Source organism: Cervus elaphus, chromosome 12 (genome assembly GCF_910594005.1).
Source record: "Cervus elaphus chromosome 12, mCerEla1.1, whole genome shotgun sequence".
Taxonomy (NCBI): Eukaryota; Metazoa; Chordata; class Mammalia; order Artiodactyla; family Cervidae; genus Cervus; species Cervus elaphus.
This window is the reverse complement of record NC_057826.1, coordinates 81,348,604-81,369,471: the sequence shown is the minus strand read 5'-3', so window position 1 is coordinate 81,369,471 and position 20,868 is coordinate 81,348,604. Positions and strand designations below refer to the sequence as shown.

The following is a 20,868-nucleotide window of genomic DNA, read 5'->3' as shown; positions in this document are numbered from 1 at the left end:
AGGCAGAATGGTTGTCTGAGGAGGGCTTATAAATAGCTGAGAAGAGAAGTGAAAGGTAAAGGAGAAAAGGAAATAGTGACAGACTATTTTCTTGGGCTCCAGAATCACTGTAGATGGTGACTGCAGCCATGAAATCAAAAGAAGCCTGCTCCTTGGAAGAAAAGCTATGACAAACCTAGGCAGTGTATTAAAAAGCAGAGACATTACCTTGCCAACAAAGGACTGTGTAGTCAAAGCTATGGTTTTTCCAGTAGTTATATACGGATGTGAGTTGGACCATAAGGCTGAGTGCTGAAGAATTAATGCTTTTGAACTGTGGTGTTAGAGAAGACACTTGAGAGTCCCTTAGACTGCAAGGAGATCAAATCAATCAATCCTAAAGGAAATCAGTACTGAATACGCATTGGAAGGACTGATGCTGAAGCTCCAATACTGTGGCTACCCGATGTAAAAAGCCAACACATTGGAAAAGGCCTTGATGCTGGAAAAGATCGAAGGCATGAGGAGAACCGGACAACAAAGGACAAGACGGTTGGATGGGATCACTGACTCAATGGACAGGAGTCTGAGCAAACTTCAAGAGACGGCGATGTACAGGGAAGCCTGAAGTGCTGCATTCTATGGGTTTGGACATGAATGAGTGACTGAATAACAATTCTTTCTCTTCCTGGGCACAAAGTTAGACTTTATTCCCCAACCTTTTCTGCAGTTAGCTACACTGCAATTAAGTCCCACACCAGTGACACGAGGGCAGGCTGAACTATTAAAAGTCGCTAAAAAAAAAGGATCCGCCTTTCCATATTTGCTGAAAGAATGAAGAGGATCCAGCTGCTGCTGCTAAGTCGCTTCAGTCGTGTCCAATTCTGTGCTACCCCATAGATGGCAACCCACCAGGCTCCCCCATCCCTGGGATTCTCCAGGCAAGAACACTGGAGTGGGTTGCCATTTCCTTCTCCAATTCATGAAAGTGAAAAGTAAGAGTGAAGTCGCTCAGTCGTGTCTGACTCTTAGCGACCCCATGGACTGCAGCCTACCGGATTCCTCCGTCCGTGGGATTTTCCAGGCAAGAGTACTGGAGTGGGTTGCCACTGCCTTCTCCAGAGGATCCAGCGAAAAGCTCTAAGATTATAAGGGACACACAGAAAATAGATGGAGGACCCTGAGTCCCCCATGACTACAAGGAGAAGACTACCCACCATCACCCCAACCCACCTTTATTGGATTGTGAAGTAAATAAAATTTTATTGAGTAGAGCCACTGATATTTGGAGGTTTTTCAGTTATAGTAGGCAATTTATCCTAATGCATTATAGTTACATTTTTCCAATCCCTCCCTTGTAAGGAATTCTGTAAGGAAACTCCTTAGATTCAATCCATCAATAATTACATTGGTCTGCCTTTAAAATATATCCTGAATCTAACCAGTTTTCACCATTTCTATCTGTATCACTTACTTCAAAGCCCACTATTCTCTCCTCTGAGTTACTTACAGTGTGATATCCTTCTGTCATTGCTCCGTTACAGCCTGTTTATATACAACAGAACAGGCAGTCACCCTTTTTAAGGATAAATCAGACCTTGACACTCTCCTATTGAAAACCTTGAATGGCTCACCTTAACACAACTAAATAAAATTGAAACTCCTTACTATGCCCTAACCATCTTTCCCTCACTCCAATCCAGTATAGCCTCACAGGTCTTTTTTCTGTTTTTAAGCTTATACCTGCTTCAGGACCTTTATGTTTGTTTCCTGCTTTCTCTGCCTGAATCTTCTTTCAATATCACTGAGGTCTCTGCTCAAATGCCAACTCCTCAGACAGGCTTTTCTTTACAGCCCTATTTAAAATAACCCTCTTTCTCCACTCTGTTGTCCTTGCCCTGATTTTTCTTTTTTTCACCCTGATTTATTTGTAATCAGAGGACTTGATGCACTATTTGGAATTATATTATTTACTCACATTTTTGTTTATTGTCTGACTTCCCCATTAAAAGGAAAAGACTTGCCTTTTTCATCATCAGTATCCACAGCTCAAAACTGTGTTTGTTAAAGGAATAAACAAATTCATTAACTCAAATATTTTACCAGTCATTTTTATTGCCTAAGATAGTTATTTTATTAAAACTTCACTGCAACTTTTTCATACTTTTTCATCTGTTTTCTGTGTTTTCAACAATTTGACAATATGTGGCTTTAAATGTTATGGATGGTTAAAAAAAAACATTGCAATATTGTAAAGTAATCATCCTCCAGTTAAAATAAATTAATTCCTAAAAAATTTAAAGTAAAAAAAAATTAAAAATGAGCAAGCAATCAACGTTCTTTCCTAAGGAGGTAACCAATGTTGCAGATACAGTAAGCATGCCCAGCAACAATATATATAGAACAGTGGCTCTTAAGAAAATATCCAGGGGACTTCCCTGGCAGTCCAGTGGTTAGGATTCTGCACTTCTTACCCATGCAGGGTGTGTGGGTAAGAAAATATCCAAATGGCCAAGAAAGATAAGGAAAGAACTCAACATCTGCAGTAGATTAGATTATCATTCAAAAACACTTCAGTGTCCACTGGAGAAGCATACCTCCCCTTCCCTCAAATTTAGGCCAAGATACATGACAATTTAGAGTGAAAAGTCAGCAGACACGATGCAAACAAGGTCTTGAAATGTGTGGTAAGCTAGGTAAGCCATCTTGCACTTTGTGCAACTACCATGAGAACATGCGTCAACTAGCCTACTGGTCCCAGTAGGAACGAAGATAGCATACTCAGAGTAAAGCTGACCCATATGACCCAAAAAATCATGACCAACAAATACTTATTGTTGTACACCACTGGCTAATTTATTAGCCAGTCATAGTTGACTAACACAATATCATTAATCATCAGAGATATGCAAATCAAAATCACAATGGGATACGCCAAATTGCTATTAAAATGGGTTATGTCCATGAAAAGATTTGTACAAGAATGCTCACTGTCACTTTGTTCATAAAATAATCCCAAAATGAAAACAATCAAAATGTTCATCAACAATAAAAGTAATAAATGGAATACAAGACAGCATTAAAAAAAGAACAAATTACTGATATAACATGAACTCACAGATAATATTGAGTGGGGAAAAAAATAGAGAAAGTCAGTCTGTGGTTATAAACTTCAGAAGTATGATTCCCTTTAGGGGAGGAGAAGTTTTGGAGGCAAGGCACAAAAGGAAGCCTTATGGCATTTTATAAACATTCTATATCTTGACTTAGATGATACATAAGCAGCTATATACATATAATTCTTAAACTGTGAACACTGTGTATTTTAACCTGTAAACACCACACTTACTATATATTACACCTCAACAAAAATGAGGAAAAACTTTAGCATAACTAATGAGATTAGTTATCTGAAGTTAAAATGATATTTGATGTGATAAATATCAGTCTGATATTACAACTGTTACTGATAAGAATGTTTCAAAACTATGCTTACCAGAATCTTGAAATACCTTGAGGAAGTACAAAAATCAGCATTTAACAAATCAGCATTTAATAAATCCAAAGATTTATTTTATTGAAGTATAGTTGGTTTAAAATATTAGTGTTGGGCATAAAACATAGTGATTCAGTAGTTTTATAGATTAAACATACTTCATTTAAGTTACTACATAATAATGGTGATATTTCCCTGTGCTGTATAATAAATCCTTGTTGCTTCTTTATTTTATACATAGCCATTTGTATCTCTAAATCTCATACTCCTGTCTTCTCCCAACTACCCAATGGTGATCACTAGTTTGTTCTCTGCATCTGTCAGTCTATTTCTGTTTGATTATATACATCAGTTAGTTTTATTTTTTATATCCCACATGTAAGTGATAACATAAGAGTGTTTGTCTTTCTCTGACTTCTTTCACTAAGTGTAACACCCTCCAGGTCCATCCACACTGTTGCTGATGATAGAATTTCATTCTTTTTATGGCTAAGTAATATTCCATTAGTGTTTTCATTTTCTTTGGATAAATACCCAGGAGTGGAATTGCTGGACCATATGGTAGTTTTTAGTTTTTTGAGACTCCTTCATACTGTTTTTCATAGTGGCTACACCAATTTACAATCCCACCACAGTGCACTAAGGTCCCCTTTTCTTCACATCCTTGCCAACATTTATTTATAGACTTTTTGAAGACAGTCATTTTGACAGACAGGAGTTGGCATCTCATTGTGATTTTTTAAAGTTAATTTTTGAGTCTGTGGCTGTACAATGTTGAGTTAGTTTCTGCTATAGAGCAAAGTGAATCAGTTATATGTATCTCACTGTAGTTTTGATTTGTATTTCTGTAATGATTAGCAATGTTGAATATCACATGCCTCTTGGGCCATCTGCATATCTCCTTTGGAAAAATGTCTATCCATGTCTTCTGCACATTTTTTAACCCAGGTTTTTTTTGGTATGAGTTGTATTGCTGTTTATATATTTTGGTTATTAATCCCTGATAAGTCATATCATTTGCAAACATTTTGTCCCATTCAATAGGTTGTCTTTTCATCTTATCAATGGTTTCCTTTGCTACACAAAAGCTTTTAAGTTTAATTAGGGCTTATTTGTCTGTTTTGGCTTTTGTTTCTTTTTGCCTTAGGTGACAATCCAAAACAACACTGCTATGATTCATGTCAAAGAGTGTTCTGCTTATGTTCTCTTCTAGAATTTTATGGTTTCTGGACTTATATTTGGATCTTTAAACCATTTTGGGTTCATTTTTATGGTATAAGCAAATGTTCTAATTTTTTTATATGTAGCTGCACTGACTTTCCAACACCACTTACTGAAGAGACTTGTCTTTTCACCATTGTACATTCTAGTCTCCTTTGTGGTAGATTAATTGGCCATAAGTGAGTAGGTTTATTTCTGCACTCTCTGTTCTGTCCCTTGATCTATACATCTGTTTTGATACCAGTACCATGCTGTTCTGATTTCTATAGCTTTGTAATATAGTCTGAAGCCTGGAAGCATACCTCCAGATTTGTTCTTTTTCTCAAGATTGTTTTCAGCAATTGGGGGGTCTTTTGTGGTTACCAAAGATTTATTTTTTAAGCATTACATTACAGCTGATGCTCAACAACATGGGTTTGAACAGTGCAGATCCAGATTTTTTTTCCAACAGTGAATACCACAGTGCTATATGACCTACCACTCCAGTACTCTTGCTTGGAAAAATCTCATGGATGGAGTAGCCTGGTAGGCTGCAGTCCATGGGGTCGCTAAGAGTCGGACACGACTGAGCGACTTCACTTTCACTTTTCACTTTCACGCATTGGAGAAGGAAATGGCAACCCATTCCAGTGTTCTCGCCTGGAGAATCCCAGGGGTGGGGGAGCCTGGTGGGCTGCCGTCTATGGGGTCGCACAGAGTTGGACACGACTGACATGACTTAGCAGCAGCATATGACCTACAGTTAGTTGAATCTGCAGAAGTGGAATCACGGATATGGAGGAACCACAGATATGGAGTGTGAACTATACCCTAAGACACAAGTCAGCACCCCCCCAAGCCCCATGTTGTTCAAGGGTCATTGCATTTCAAGAGTTTCAAAATCAATGGACTTTTTGCATTCTACAGGGATACCACATGAAGACTAGACTATAATCAAAATACGAATCTTAACCTAAAACCTCTCCTTCTGGGGACGTCCCTGGTAGTCAGGTGGTTAGAACTCGGTGCTCCCAAGGCCGAGGGCACAGGTTCAATCCCTGGTCAGGGAACTAAGATCCCACATGCCAAAAAAATAAAAATTATTAAAAAAGCATAATTTAAAAAAAAAAAAAACAACCTCTCCTTCTACAAGATAAATTTCCATTCTTTCTATAGTTACATTTTTTTCTTAATAAACAAGCATAATATGGATGGAGTACTTATGAAGCTTCTGGGCTTTAATTTTTAAAATTTCAGAAATTTTTAAATGTTTATTCATGCCAACAAAAATCTTTTATTAAGGTTGGAAAAAAGTATATATTTAATTCAGCAAATTTTCTACTCTGTAGAAACTCCCTCAAATTTACTCATAGTTATAAAACAGTGCTTTGACAGAATAACTAAGAATACTACAATTCTTTAAAATTCCTAGGGAAACTATAAAAATGCGATTCACATATAGAAAAGATTATTGTAAGTGACTTTTTCTAGGTCCTTTAGGCTCATGTTTCCTTCTACTGGTCAATGAAACTCACCTCAAGACTATTATATCATCTTTCCATGGTCCTCATGGAAAGAAAATTGTATTTTAAACAACTTTCTCCCCAGGTTCCCATTCTCTAAATAAAAACATTAAGTGAACATGCATTTAGTGAATCCTAAGAGTTCAGGAATGTGTCATATATCTCAGCAGTACTTCACCGCTCTAAAGTGGAATTCTATAACATTTCCTTTACTTCATTCACAGCTTCAAGAAAATATCTCTTTACTGAAAATATACAGTTACACACTGTGCTATGTGTTTTACATATATTGTCTTCTTTACTAAGAAATGTATGCTACTATCCTCATTTACAGACGAAAAAACCAATTCCAGAAAGGTTATGTAATTCCCAAGATAATATAACCAGTACAAGAATGATTTGGAGCAAGAATTCAGGTTCAAATTTCTCAGTCAATTTGTTACACTCAGCACAAATAAGAAACATGATAATAATAATACCAATAAACACTCAATATAGCATTTACTATGTGCTTAAATCACTTAATCCTCCTAACAATCCTAATTAAATGTGCTATCATTATCCGTTTTACAAATCAAGAAACTGAAGCACACAGAGGTTGCCATGAGTCTAAGGTTTGGTTGCTGTTCAGTTACTCAGTCGCGCCCAATTCTCTGCAACTCCATGGACTGCAGCACACCAGGCTTCACTGTCCTTCACTATTTCCCATAGCTCACGTCTACTGAGTGGGCGATGCCATCCAACCATCTCGTCCTCTGTCATCCCCTTCTCCTCCAGCCCTCTATCGTTCCCAGCATTAGGGTCTTTTCTAACAAGCTGGCTCATCGCATCAGGAGGCTAATCCTTTAGGATTGACTGGTTTGATCTCCTTGCAGTCCAAGGGACCCTCAAGAGCCTTTTTCAACACCACAGTTCAAAAGCATCAGTTGTTCAGTGCTCAGTGCTTCTTTGTGGTCCAACTCTCACATTCATACATGACTACAGGAAAAACCATAGCTTTGACTTTACCAACCTTTGTTTGCAAAGTAATGTCTCTGCTTTTTAATACGCTGTCTAGGTTTGTCATGGCTCTTCTTCCAAGAAGCAAGAGTCTTTTAATTTCATGGCTGCACAGGCTATTAAAGGCAGAGCCAAGATATAGACCTCAGGGGTCTAGCCCTAGAATTCAGGTTCTTAACTATTATGCTACTTTGCCAGTCATAAACTACTTCATATTACAGTCGATAAGGAATGTATCATATTTCCTCTATGAAATCATAAGCTCCTAGAGAGCAGAAGTCTCAGCATTAGGTTTTCTCTGGTATGAGGACTGGTAAATAATGAGGGGAAACTAGGCAACACACTGGGGTCCTAAGGCAGGCATCTCTGCAATAGTGGTGTTTGAGCTTAGTCTTGTCATTGACCTCTAAATGGTACATCTAATCGCTTAGTTCACTTTGGTAACCTCTGTCTATAACATTGTTAAGAGCATAGTGTTTCTTGTATCTGCTACACACGTCTAGCACCTAGTAGGGTCTTCCCTGGTGGCTCAGATGGTAAAGGATCTGCCTGCAATGCAGGAGACCTGGGTTCAATACCTAGGTCAGGAAAACCCGCTGGAGAAGGGAATGGCAACCCACTCCAGTATTCTTGCTTGGAGAATCCCATGAACAGAGGAGCCTGGAGGGCTACAGTCCACAGGGGCAGAACCAAGTGACTAACACTTCACTTAGAAACTCAAAATATGTCTGCTGTATAAATATGTGAAAAAAACGGCTATAACTCATGATCCCCACTATCAACAGCTCAATAAAGGAATAGAGATTCATAAGCATTTATATAACTTTAAACCACTATCCTGCTGTTGAAGTAGGAAAGGAAGTGATAAAGAGTAGAAACATATTACCCATATCCAGTAGTAAATCCAGTAGTATCCAGTAGTAAATATGGGAATAAGCAAAATAAAGACAGTCTTCTATTTCTTAATTTAGATATTCATAAATTTTTATTCCTCCCCCTTTCTTCAAGATATCCTTCATTTAGGCACCTCTTCCTCTGACTTTCAACAAGAATTAGATACTAGGGAAATTGATCTGTAAGTTGATCCACTTAGGAGGCCCATATATGCCTGCATATTTTGGAGATCTTGTTGACAATATATACTCAATTACTATAAAATGCATATCAAAATACTAAAACTCAGCATCACTTTCCACATGCTTAAGCTTGTGCAGCCAGAAATCAGCACTTATTTTGGCCTCGGAATCTTTCAAGGTACATCTTCCAGGTACTTCGTGGCCTTTCAGATGTGCATACTCTCAAGCACTTGAATAGTTATACATGTATATTTCTAAACTCAGATTTGAGTTCTCCATATTCTGAGGAGCTTTCAGAAGCAGAACATCCTTTGAACAGACTCTTTCTTCTTGTCCACTTTGAAAGAAGACCTAGTCTCTTTAGACTTTGTTCCTACTACATTTTTTATCGGTCCTGCTTTCCTATCCTTTTAACAATGATTCTAATGTTCCTTTTATTAACTACTGTTGCTCCATTCCTTCATTCTAGACAACATAACCAATATTCCAAAACTCTTCAACAATTAAGCATTCTAAGAACAAAAAAATTACCAAGGAACATAGTAATTTTTTATAGCTATAACTTCTTTTTTCTGTGAAGGGACAGATAGCATCTTATGCTTTGTAGATCACATATAGCCACTGTCACATATTTAGGTTTTTTCTGGGTTTCCTTTTACTCTTTTAAAAAGGTTCAAAAATGTGAAAACCATTTTTAGCTTTCAGACAATACAAAAACAGGCCACCTGCCAGATTTGGCCTGTGGACAGTAGTTTGTCTATCATTATACTAGAGGGCTTGGGTGTGCTATTTTAGTTATCTGTAGCACTCAGGGAGATTCTGCGAGTGCTAAGAAGCCTATAGGACAATGAAGGAATCAACTATGCTAACAACATGGGAGAAATACCGCAAGAAAAAAGAAATAGTGCAAAATCAGAAACAAACTTGGCACAGCTGAGGAACATGAAAGAGCTTAGTTGGCTGAAGCACAGTATTCAAAGAGCAAAATGATGAGCGATAAGGTCAGAGATAAGACGGGACTAGACTGTATAGTACCCAGCAGTCTGGAATTTTAATCTAATGGAACAGAAAGTCTAAGGTACTCTATCATTCCCTTTTGTCTTTATATAGAGGAAATGATACAACCTGATTTATGTTTTTAAAAGACTATTCCACTTGCTTGAAATAAAATGCATTAGAGGAGACAGAAAGGAAGGGGCAGAAGCAGGGAGCCCAGTTAGAAGGCTGTCACTGTAGTCCACGCAAAAGATAATGGTTAATTACTTTACAATACTGTAGTGATTTCGGCCATACACTGACATGAATCAGCCATGGGTGTACATGTGTCCCTCATCCTGAACCGATCCCCAGCCTCCCTCCCCATCCCATCCCTCAGGGTGTCCCAGTGCACCGGCTTTGAGTGTCCTGTTTCACGCATCGAACTTGGACTGGTGATCTATTTCACATATGGTAATATACATGTTTCAATGCTATTCTCTCAAGTTATCCCACCCTCGCCTTCTCCCAAAGAGTCCGAAAATCTATTCTTTATATCTGTGTCTCTTTTGCTATCTCGCATATAGGGTCATCATTTCCATCTTTCTAAATTCCACACATATGCATAAAAAAATAATAATAATGGTTGACGGTAGAAGTAGTAACAGTGGAGACAGAAAGACGTGGAGGGACCAGGTATGTACTCTGGGCTCACTGAAGGATGAGACGGGAGCCCAAACACAACACCCTGGTTTACCTGACTGAGAACAACCAAGTAAACAGTGTTTCTATCTACTAAAACGAGGAAAAGGAGAAGAGGCTTGCTTATATTTTTTTGGTCACGGTTGTTTTGTTGTTGTTTGGGAGGGAGGGGGAAATATGGCTTAGATCGTCTTTGGCCATATTAAATCAGAGGATTAGGACTTCTCTGATCCTAGTAACTTTTCTGGTCCAGTGGCTGAGCCCAAGCTCCCAAAGCTTGGTTCGATCCCTGGTCAGGGAACTAGATTCCACATGCCACAACTAAGAACCAGCACACTCAAATAAATAAATAAATATTTTTAAATAATAATAAAACACCTAGAGGATAGGAAAGTGAAATATCAAGTAAGCAACTGGATATATATGTCTGTAAAAGGAATGAGAAAAGAACTAGAGATCTGGTATTCATCCGGTATGCCATCTGGATGGCATCTGAAACAATCAGACTAAACGAGCTCACACACACTGACTGCAGATAGAGAGAAAGAACTATAACCAAGCCCTCTGGTCACAAATGTTTAGTGGTCCAGCACAGAAAAAATGAGAGGCAAAAATAGAGCAGCTAATGACTTAAAAACACACAGCAGTAACAGTAGAGTAATAACAGTAATAATGGACCCTTAGGATACTTATTATGTGTCAAACTATCCATTTCAATCATTACATCTCAGAACAACTTTGTGGAGGTAAGCACTATCATCTCCACTGTCAAATGAGGAAACTGAAGAACAGAGGATAAACAGCCTACTCCAGATGACACATCTAAGTAGCGGAAAACCACCAGACAAATGAAGGGTCACTGAAAAATATTTCAAGAAGCAGCAAATGAAGTCAGAAAGACAGAGAAAATGACCTATGTATCTGAAACCATGGAAATCATTTGTGACCATTTCTGTGTTTGATTCGTGATTTCAGTTGGTTTAGTTTGGGAATATACCTCAAATCCTCAAAGGGTTAGTGTGACAGATACATAAAAGTTAATATATGAAAATAATATCTGCCACATAATAACAATATATTAGCTTTGATAAGTATTATTACTGAGTATTCCACTATGTACCTAAAGCGGGAATCTTATTTTTTATATCATGTATTTTATAGTATCATCCTCTAATAATATGAATATTTAAGACCTTGTTGATATACAAGAAACCACCAGAAGTTAAAGATATCCACTGCTAACCACTTGTCAACTGTGACCATCCAGTTAGGGAGGTAAATTAACATTTACCTCTAAAGACCACAGATATACTATAGATTAATAACTTGCAACATTTCTCTCATATACTTTAAAGTCATTTAAGTGACTCCTGTAACTAGGATAAATCAGAGAGTGTACCTTACTCAACCACTGCAATGATCAGGGCCTATGGAATAGCAAAAAATCATAACCATGTAACGCAGATGGCAACAGCCATGAGATCTAGGCATACCCCTTGCTCTAGTAAATTTATTCCATAGAGCCAACATAGTGTTTTGAGATACACATCTCAAGGGAATCTAAATTAAAAAATCAATGACAATCTTGTAAGAACTGAAAGAAAAATTTAGATAAGGAAGATTCACATTTTGCAAAAAACAAAAAAATACATAAACTGTAGCTGGAATTAACTGTCTAGCAATGGTTCATCATGGCAATGATTTTATAAGAAAAGCCCCCTGGAGAGTTAAGGACAGCTAACACAAAGCAGCTGTGTGAACTGGAACAAGCTATTTAATGTGCAGTATTCAGTTCAGTCACTCAGTTGTGTCCAAATCTTTGTGACACTATGGACTACAGCACGCCGGGTCCCCCTGTCCATCACCAACTCCCAGAGCTTACTCAAACTCATGTTCATTGAGTGATGAGTTGGCATTCAGTGATGCCATCCAACCATCTCACCCTCTGTTGTCCCCTTCTCCTCCTACCCTCAATCTTTCGCAGCATCAGGATCTTTTCCGATGAGTCAGTTCTTCACATCAGGTGGTCAAAGTATTGGAGTTTCAGCTTCAACATCAGTCCTTCCAATGAATATTCAGGACTGATTTCCTTTAGGATGGATTGATTTGATCTCCTTGCAGTCCAAGGGACTCTTAAGAGTCTACTCCAACACCACAGTTCAAAAGCATCAATTCTTCAGTGCTCAGCTTTCTTTATAGTCCAACTCTCACATCCATACACATGACTACTGGAAAAACCATAACTTTGACTAGGCAGACCTTTGTTGGCAAAGTAATGTCTCTGCTTCTTAATACGCTGTCTAGGTTTGTCATAGTTTTTCTTCCAAGGAGCAAGTATCTTTTGATTTCAAGGCTGCAGTCATCATCTGCAGTGATTCCAGAGCCCAAGAAAATAAAGTCTCAAACTGTTTCCATTGTTTCCCTATCTGTTTGCCATAAAGTGAAGGGACCAGATGCCATGCTCTTCCTTTTATGAATGTTGAGATTTAAGTCAGCTTTTTCACTCTTCCTCTTTCACTTTCATCAAGAGGCTCTTCGGTTCCTCTTCACTTTCATCCATAAGGGTGCTTCATCTGCATATCCAAGATTGCTAATATTTCTCCCAGGAATTTTGATTCCAGCTTCTGCTTCATCCAGCCCGGCTTTTGCATGATGTACTATGCATATAAGTTAAAAAAGCAGGGGGACAATATACCGCCTTGACGTACTCCTTTCCCAATTTGGAACCAGTCTGTTGTTCTAAGTCCGGTTTTAACTGTTGCTTCTTGACCTGCATACAGATTTCTCAGGAGGCAGGTAAGGTGGTCTGGTATGCCTATCTCTTTAAGAATTTTCCACAGTTTGTTGTAATCCACACAGTCAAAGACTTTGGCATAGTCAATAAAGCAGAAGTAGATGTTTTTCTGGAACTCTCTTGCTTTTTCCAACGATCCATGGATGCTGGCAATTTGATCTCTGGTTCCTCTGCCTTTTCTAAATCCAGACTGAACTTTTCGAAGTTCTCTGTTCACGGACTGCTGAAGCCTGGCTTGGAGAATTTTGAGCATTACTTTGCTAGTGTGTGAGATGAATGCAATTGTGTGGTAGTTTGAACATTCGTTGGCACTGCCTTTCTTTGGGATTGGAATGAAAACTGACCTTTTCCAGTCCTGTGGCCACTGCTGAGCTTGCTGGCATATTGAGTACAGCACATTCACAGCATCATCTTTTATTATTTGAAATAGCTCAGCTGGAATTCCATCATCTCCACTAGATTTGTTCACAGTGATGCTTCCTAAGGCCCACTTGACTTCACACTCCAGGCTGTCTGGCTCTAGGTGACTGATCACACCACTGTGGTTATCTGGGTCCTTAAGATCTTTTTGTATAGTTCTTCTGTGTATTCCTGCCACTTTTTCTTAATATCTTCTGCTTCTGTTAGGTCCATATCATTCCTGTCCTTTATTGTGCTCATCTTTGCATGAAATGTTCCCTTGGTATCTCTAATTTTCTTGAAGAGAATTCCATTCTTTCCCATTCTATTCTTTTCCTCTATTTCTTTGCATTGATCACTGAGGAAGGCTTTCTTATCATCTGTCCTTGCTAATCTATGGAACTCTGTATTCAAATGGTTATATCTTTCCTTTTCTCCTTCGCCTTTAGTGTCTCTTCTTTTCTCAGCTATTTGTAAGGCCTCCTCAACCATTTTGCCTTTTCGCATTTCTTTCTCATGGGGATGGTCTTTATCACTGCCTCCTGTACAATGTCACTAACCTCCATCTATAGTGCTTCAGGCACTCTGTCTATCAGATCTAATCCCTTGAATCTATTTGTCACTTCCACTGTATAATCATAAGGGATTTGAGTTAGGTCATCTGTGAATGATCCAGTGGTTTTCCCTACTTGCTTCAATTTAAGCCTGGATTTTGCAATCAGGAGTTCATGATCTGAGCCACAGTCAGCTCCTGGTCTTGTTTTTGCTGACTGTACACAGCTTCTCCATCTTCGGTTGCAAAGAATATAATCAATTTGATTTCAGTATTGACCATCTGGTAAGGTCCATGTGTAGAGTCTTTTCTTGTGTTGTTGGAAGAGGGTGTTTGTTATGACTGGTGTGTTCTCTTGGCAAAACTCTGTTAGCCTTCACCCTGCTTCATTTTGTACTCCAAAGCCAAACTTGCTTGTTACTCCAGGTATCTCTTGACTTCCTGCTTTTGCAGTCCCCTATGATGAAAAGGACATCTTTTTTTGGTGTTAGCTCTAGAAGGTCTTGTATGTCTTCACAGAATTGTTCAACTTCAGCTTCTTCGGCATTAGTGGTTGGAGCATAGACTTGGATTACTGTGATGCTGAATGGTTTGCCTTGAACACGAACAGAGATCATTCTGTAATTTTTGCGATTGCACCCAAATACTGTATTTCAAACTCTCTTATTGACTATGAGGGCTACTCCATCACGTCTAAGGGATTCTTGCCCACAGTAGTAGATATAATGGTCATCTGAATTCAATTCACCCATTCACGTCCATTTTAGTTCACTGATTCCTAAAATGTCAATGTTCACTTTTGCCATCTCTTATGTGACCACTTCCAATTTGCCAATTTCCAAAAGCAAGAGAGTTCCAGAAAAACATCTACTTTTATTGACTATGCCAAAGCCTTTGACTGCTTGGATCACAATGAACTATGGAAAATTCTTAATGAGATGGGAATACCAGACCACCTGACCTGCCTCCTGAGAAATATGTATGCAGGTGAGGAAGCAAGAGTTAGAACTGGACATGAAAAAACAGACTGGTTTCAAATCGGGAAAGGAATACATCAAGGCTGTATATTGTCACCTTGCTTATTTAACTTATATGCAGAGTATATCATGAGACATGCTGGGCTGGATGAAGCAGAAGCTGGAATCAAGATTGCCAGGAGAAATATCAATAACCTCAAATATGCAGATGACACCACCTTTATGGCAGAAAGCAGAGAACTAAAAAGCCTCTTGAAGAAAATGAAAGAGAAGAGTGAAAAAGTTGGCTTAAAATTCAACATTCATATATGAAGAGCATGGCATCTGGTCACATCACCTCACAGCAAATAGATGGGGAAACAATGGAAACAGTGACAGATTTTATTTTCTTGGGCTCCAAAACCACTGCAGATGGTGACTACAGACATGAAATTAAAAGACATTTGCTCCTTGGAAGAAAAGTTATGACCAATCTACACAGCATATTAAAAAGCAGAGACATTACTTTGCCAACAAAGGTCTGTCTAGTCAAAGCTATGGTTTTTCCATTAGTCATGTATGGATGTGAGAGTTGGACTAAAAAGAAAGCTGAGCACCGAAGAATTGATGCTTTTGAACTGTGGTGTTGGAGGAGACTCTTGAGAGTCCCTTGGACTGCAAGGAGATCCAACCAGTCCATCCTAAAGGAAATCAGTCCTGAATATTCATTGGAAGGACTGATACTGAAGCTGAAACTCCAATACTTTGGCTACCTGATGTGAAGAACTGACTCACTGGAAAAGACCCTGAAGCTGGGAAAGGTTCAAGGCAGGAGGAGACGGGGATGACAGGGGATGATGGTTGGATGGCATCACCGACTTGATGGACATGAGTTTGAGTAAGCTCCGGGAGTTGGTGATGGACAGGGAGGCCTGACGTGCTGCAGTCCATGGGGTCGCAAAGAGTCAGACATGACTGAGCAACTGAACTGAACTGAATTTGCCTTGACTCATGGACCTAACATGCCAGGTTCCTATGCAATATTGCTCTTTACAGCATTGGACTTTACTTCCATCACCAATCACATCCACAACTGGGTGTTTTTGCTTTGGCTCCATCTCGTCATTCTTTCTGGAGTTACTTCTCCATAGATCTCCAGTAGCATATTGGGCACCTACCGACCTAGGGAGTTCACCTTTCAGTGTCCTATCTTTTTGCCTTTTCATGCTGTTCATAGGGTTCTCAAGGCAAGAATACTTAAGTGGTTCACCATTCCCTTCTCCAGTGGACCACATTTTGTCAGAACTCTCCACCATAACCCGTCTGTCTGGGTAGCCCTACACAGCATGGCTCATAATTTCACTGAGTTAGACAAGGCTGTGGTACATGCAATCAGTTTGGTTAGTTTCCAGTGATTGTGGCTTTCATTCTATCTGCCCTCTGATGAATAAGGATAAGAGGCTTATAGAAGCTTCCTGATGGGAGAGACTGACTGTAGGGGAAAGTGGGTCATATTCTGATGGGTGGGTCCATGCTCAGGAAAACGTTAATCCAATTTTCTGCAGATGGGCAGGACTGTGTTCCCTCCCTGTTGTAATGTGCAGTATTATTCACTGCCATTTAATCATGGTTTCATGAAGGGGCTCACAAACTTTTTCCATAAAGGTATAGATGGTAAAGATGTTAAACTTGGCAGGTCATAATGTCTCTTTCCCAAACACTCAACTCTGCCCTTGTAGCACAAAAACACCAATACACAAACCTTTATCTTCACATAACCTGCCTTTTACTCATGAAAGCTGAAATCCAAAGAAAAAATAAAATTAACTGATGGAAAGTTAAGAATTTATTAGGCATTCCAGTCATATGATAATAAAAAATTAAACATGCTCCATATATCATCTTCAGTGGAAACAGAAAAGCTTAAATCACCTGGACATTCCAACAAATTTGCTGATACTATTAAGGAATTAATAGAATATCACTTTATCAAACGGGCTTCCCTGGTGGCTCAGCTGGTAAAGAATCTGCTGGCAATGCAGGAGACCTGGGTTCAATCCTGGGGTTGGGAAGATCCTCTGGAGAAGGGAACAGCTACCCACTCCAGTATTCTGGCCTGGAGAATTCCACGACAGAGGAATCTGGCAGGCTATAGTCCATGGGGCCATAAAGCGTCAGATACAACTGAGCAACTTACACTTCACTTATTAAACTGTGCAAATGAAGAAACTAATATAATTTCTAAACAATTTTTAATTCAACTAATAATGTAATGTCATGCTGAGGCTTCTTCCTCTAGTTAAAATACATAAGGTCATAAGAGAAAGTCACCTTGACCATAAACAAAAGAAGAAAGTCTGGACGAACTATTAAAAGTTGCAAAAAAGTAATTTTTTTATACCCATCAGAGAGCTGAGAACACAAAGAAATCTAAATAAACTCAAATCCATAGAGGGAGGGACAAGCCAATATTAGGTAGAAAGACAAGTGAGCAGTTTCAACTCTAATACCATGGTGAGCAAAGGGGAAAACAACACTATTGACCAATATGATGGTCTGTAAGCAGAGTTAATCATTACAACCTAAAAATTCTTCCCCGGGGAGCTATCAGAGAATAGGGAGCAGCAGGCATAAACCTAGAGGTAACCAGGAAGTCAGAGTGAGATCTTCTGGAGAGTAGTAAGGCAAGTGCAGGGCTATAAAAAGATATCTAGAATCTAGTTGTACTTAAATTCCAAGCTCTGTTGTAGGGTGGAGACAGAATCCATCCTCAAAATACTGGAAACCAAAATAACTATAGCTATAGCCCAGCCCAGTTTTAATCCAAGTCTATGTCAGAATGAAGACATTAGCCCCTAAGGCTTTTGCTCTGTCTAAGGAGTTAACATGTTTTTTACCAAAAAAGAATCAGTAATAAACTTCATTCTAACTGTTCTATTCATATATAATATTCACATGTAATAAAAATTATAGGTTATTCAAAGAATCATGAAAATGTGACCCAAAGGCAAGAGAAGAAATTCATAACAAACCCACACACGACCCAGATGTGGGAGTTAGAAAAGACTTTAAAATAAATTCTATAAATATATGCTTGAGAAAAATATGGATTTAATATATTTTGGCAGAGAAATGAAAATGCTGGGGAGAAAAAAGAGCCAAATAGAAATTCTCAAACCAAAAAACTACAATATCTCAAACAAAAAGTTCACTGAATAGGCCAAACTATGAACAGGATATAGAAAAGATCACTGAATGCAAGACTCAATAGAAATTATCCAAACTAAAGCACAGAAAAAAAGAATTAAGGGAAGTTCAAGACTAGACTCATATATCTGTGAATATATGAAAATAGTCTGAAAAGAGTTCCATATAGTCCATATATGGAAATATATATGGACTAGTCTGGAAAGAGATGAAAAAGAGAATGGAATAGAAGAAATATTTGAAGAGAAAATGGCAGAATTTTTTCAAAATTGATGCAAAAATAAGTCTACAGGTCCAAAAAACTCAGCAAACCACAAACAAAATAAATACAAAGAAAGCTGCATATAGGTGCGACATAGTAAAACTGCTTAAAACTAAAACTAAAGAGAAAATCTTAAAGCATCAAAAGAAAAAGGGCAAGTTATATTCAGGTTAACAATGACAAATGACTTTTCATCAAAAACACTAAAAACTAGAAGATAACTGATAGTGTATTTTAATAGCTGAAAGAAAAAAAAATCCATCTAGAATTCTAAATCTTACAAGAAATATCCTTTAAAGATGAAGGTTAAAATAAAATTTTTTTCCAACAAAAGCTGAAAGAATTTATCACTAATAGCCATATAAGAAATACTAAAGGAAACAGTTAGAACTGGACATGGAACAACAGACTGGTTTCAAATTGGGAAAGGAGTACATCAAGGCTATATATTGTCACCCTGCTTATTGAAATTATATGCAGAGTATATCATGCAAAATGCCGGGCGGGATGAAGCACAAGCTGGAATCAAGATTGCCAGGAGAAATATCAATAACCTCAAATATGCAGATGACACCACCCTTACGGCAGAAAGCGAGGAAGAACTAAAAAGCCTCTTGATGAAAGTGAAAGAGGAGAGTGAAAAAGTTGGCTTAAAACTCAACATTCAGAAAACCAGGATCATGGCATCTGGTCCCATCACTTCATAGCAAACAGATGGGGAAACAATGAAAATAGTGACAGACTTTATTTTCTTGGGCTCCAAAATCACTGCAGACGGTGACTGCAGCCATGAAATTAAAAGACACTTGCTCCTTGGAAGAAAAGCTATGACCAATCTATACAGCATATTACAAAGCAGAGACATTACTTTGCCAACAAAGGTCTGTCTAGTCAAGGCTATGGTTTTTCCATTAGTCATGTATGGATGTGAGAGTTGGACTATAAAGAAAGCTAAGCACTGAAGAATTGATGCTTTTGAACTGTGGTGTTGGAGAAGACTCTTGAGAGCCTTTGGACTGCAAGGAGATCCAACCAGTCCATCCTAAAGGAAATCAGTCCTGAATATTCATTGAAGGACTGATGCTGAAGCTGAAACTCCAATACTTTGGCCACCTGATGAGAAGAACTGACTCACTGGAAAAGACCCTGAAGCTGGGAAAGGTTCAAGGCGGGAGGAGAAGGGGACAACAGAGGATGAGATGGTTGGATGGCATCACTGACTCAATGTACATGAGTTTGAGTAAGCTCTGGGAGTTGGTGATGGACAGGGAGGCCTGGAGTGCTGCAGTCCTTGGGGTCACAAAGAGTCAGACACGACTGAGCGACTGAACTGAACTGAACTGAAACAAAATAATCTCAAATGGAAGTCTGAACCTGCCCCAAAAAATGAAGCGTACCAGAAAATATTGGGAACAAGAACGGTATGTCTACCCTCACCACTTCTGTTCAATGTGTACTGGAGGTAGCAGCCAGGGCCATGAAGTAAGAAAAGGAACTGAAGGAATAAAGACTGAAAAGGAAGTAAAACTATCTTTATTCTCAGATAACATGACTATACACAAAGCATTCAATTTAATTTACCAAGTCCAAATGACACAAAGTCAATATATACAAATCAAGTCAATTCAAACTATTAGCAGTTTGACACAACATAATTGGGAAATCTAAATTAAAAATACTATTTGTAACAGAATTAAAAATAACAAACTTAGCAATGAAGTTAGCAAAAATATGTGAAAGACCTCTAAAATGAAAACTATGAAACTCTGCTGAAATAAAGACAATCTCAATAAACACAGAGCTATACCATGTTCAAGAATAGGAAGTCTTAATATTATTAAAAAGAAAACTTTACCCAAATTAATCGACAGATTCAACAGAATCCCAGTCAAAATCGCAGCAAGCTATTTTGTGGACACTGACACACTGACAAAGTTTAAATGGAAAGTAAAGACCCAGAAGAGCCAACATAAAACTGAAAGAGAAAAACAAGGTTGGACAATCAACTACAGAACTTCAAGACTTCTTATAAAGTTACAGTAACCAAGACAGTTGGAATTGGTAAAAGAATGGACAAAGAGATCAATGAAACACAAAAGAAAGCACAGAAACAGACAAATAAAGGCAACAAATCTCTGATAAAGAAACAAAGGCAATTCAATGCAGAAAGGATAGTCTTTTCAACAAATGGTGCTGGAATATACTATTTACAATAGTCAGGACATGGAAGCAACCTAAACGTCCATCAGAAGAAGAATGGATAAAAAAGATGTGGTACATATATATAACGGCATGCTGCTGCTGCTAAGTCGCTTCAGTCGTGTCCGACTCTGTGCGACCCCATAGACGGCAGCTCACCAGGCTACCCCATTTCTGGGATCCTCCAGGCAAGAACACTGGAATGGGTTGCCATTTCCTTCTCCAACACGTGAAAGTAAAGTCGCTCAGTCGTGTCCTACTCTTAGCGACCCCATGGACTGCAGCCTATCAGGGTCCTCCGTCCACAGGATTTTCGAGGCAAGAGTACGGGAGTGGAGTGCCATTGCCTTCTCCATAATGGCATACTACTCAGCCATAAAAAGAATGAAATAATGCCATCTGCAGCAACATGGACGGACCCAAAGATTGTCTGTCCTACTGAGTGAAGTCAAAGAGAGAAAGATAAACATCATATGACAGCATTTATACATGAAATCTAAAAAAAAATGGTACAAATGAACTTATTTACACAACAGAATCACAGATGT

At 38.5% G+C, this 20,868-nt stretch overlaps 1 protein-coding gene across 11 annotated transcripts in view; it reads right to left on the bottom strand.

The window, feature by feature from the left end:
* MYO9A (myosin IXA) overlaps positions 1 to 20,868 on the bottom strand; it is a 238,126-nt gene that overhangs the window by 190,447 nt on the left and 26,811 nt on the right. The window lies entirely within an intron of this gene.